The sequence below is a fragment of the Ovis canadensis genome, chromosome 19, assembly GCF_042477335.2.
Source record: "Ovis canadensis isolate MfBH-ARS-UI-01 breed Bighorn chromosome 19, ARS-UI_OviCan_v2, whole genome shotgun sequence".
Taxonomy (NCBI): Eukaryota; Metazoa; Chordata; class Mammalia; order Artiodactyla; family Bovidae; genus Ovis; species Ovis canadensis.
The window spans coordinates 46682196-46684619 of NC_091263.1; positions in this window are offsets into that span (position 1 = coordinate 46682196).

Sequence of the window (2424 nt, forward strand, 5' to 3'; positions counted from 1 at the left end):
AAACAAGACCAGGAGCTGACTGTGGCTCAGATCATGAACTCCTTATTACCAAATTCAGACTCAAATTGAAGAAAGTAGGGAAAACCGCTAGACCATTCAGGTATAACCTAAATCAAATCCCTTATGATTATACAGTTGAAGTGAAAAATAGATTTAAGGGCCTAGATCTGATAGATAGAGTGCCTGATGAACTATGGAATGAGGTTTGTGACAGTGTACAGGAGACAGGGATCAAGACCATCCCCAAGGAAAAGAAATGCAAAAAAGCAAAATGGCTGTCTGGGGAGGCCTTACAAATAGCTGTGAAAGGAAGAGAGGTGAAAAGCAAAGGAGAAAAGGAAAGATATAAGCATCTGAATGCAGAGTTCCAAAGAATAGCAAGAAGAGATACGAAAGCCTACTTCAGTGATCAATGCAAAGAAATAGAGGAAAACAACAGAATGGGAAAGACTAGAGATCTCTTCAAGAAAATTAAAGATACCAAGGGAACATTTCATGCAAAGATGGGCTCGATAAAGGACAGAAATGGTATGGACCTAACAGAACCAGAAGATATTAAGAAGAGGTGGCAAGAATACACAGAAGAACTGTACAGAAAAGATCTTCATGACCCAGATAATCATGATGATGTGATCACTCATCTAGAGCCAGACATCTTGGAATGTGAAGTCAAGTGGGCCTCAGAAACCATCACTACGAACAAAACTAGTGGAGGTGATGGAATTCCAGTTGAGCTGTTTCAAATCCTGAAAGATGATGCTGTGAAAGTGCTGCACTCAATATGCCAGCAAATTTGGAAAACTCAGCAGTGGCTACAGGACTGGAAAAGGTCAGTTTTCATTCCAATTCCAAAGAAAGGCAATGCCAAGGAATGTTCAAACTATCGCACAATTGCACTCATCTCACATGCTAGTAAAGTAATGCTAAAAATTCTCTAAGCCAGGCTTCAGCAATATGTGAACCATGAACTCCCTGATGTTCAAGCTGGTTTTAGAAAAGGCAGAGGAACCAGAGATCAAATTGCCAACATCCGCTGGATCATGGAAAAAGCAACAGAGTTCCAGAAAAACATCTATTTCTGCTTTCTTGACTATGCCAAAGCCTTTGACTGTGTGAATCACAATAAACTGTGGAAAATTCTTCAAGAGATGGGAATACCAGACCACCTGACCTGCCTCTTGAGAAATCTGTATGCAGGTCAGGAAGCAACAGTTAGAACTGGACATGGAACAACAGACTGGGTCCAAATAGGAAAAGGAGTACGTCAAGGGTGTATATTGTCACCCTGCTTATTTAACTTCTATGCAGAGTACATCATGAGAAAAGCTGGACTGGAAGAAACACAAGCTGGAATCAAGATTCCTGGGAGAAATATCAATAACCTCAGATATGCAGATGACACCACCCTTATGGCAGAAAGTGAAGAGGAGCTAAAAAGCCTCTTGATGAAAGTAAAAGAGGAGAGTGAAAGAGTTGGCTTAAAGCTCAACATTCAGAAAACGAAGATCATGGCATCCGGCCCCATCACTTCATGGGAAATAGATGGGGAAACAATAGAAACAGTGTCAGACTTTATTTTTTGGGCTCCAAAATCACTGCAGATGGTGACTGCAGCCATGAAATTAAAAGACGTTTACTCCTTGGAAGAAAAGTTATGACCAACCTAGATAGCATATTCAAAAGCAGAGACATTACTTTGCCGACTAAGGTCTGTCTAGTCAAGGCTATGGTTTTTCCTGTGGTCATGTATGGATGTGAGAGTTGGACTGTGAAGAAGGCTGAGCGCCAAAGAATTGATGCTTTTGAACTGTGGTGTTGGAGAAGACTCTTGAGTGTCCTTTGGACTGCAAGGAGATCCAGCCAGTCCATTCTGAAGGAGATCAACCCTGGGATTTCTTTGGAAGGAATGATGCTAAAGCTGAAGCTCCAGTACTTTGGCCACCTTATGCGAAGAGTTGACTCATTGGAAAAGACCCTGATGCTGGAAGAGATTAGGGGCCGGAGGAGAAGGGGACAACAGAGGATAAGATGGCTGGATGGCATCACCAACTTGATGGACGTGAGTCTGAGTGAACTCCGGGAGTTGGTGATGGATGCCTGGCGAGCTGCGATTCATGGGGTCACAAAGAGTCAGACACGACTGAGTGACTGAACTGACTGAACTGAAATAGGAAAAACTAGTATATGGTGAATGAGTAAAAGTATTTTATAACTGGGTGGCTGGAAATGGTCTGTCTTGATCTAGATATTGAATACATGAGAATGCACATATATAATCAACAAGCTGTGTACATATTGCTGCATGCAATTTTTATCATGAAACTGAAAGTCGCTCAGTCATGTCCGACTCTTTTCAACCCCATGGACTACACAGTCCATGGAATTCTCCAGGCCACAAGGGAAGCCCATTTTTATCTTATCTTA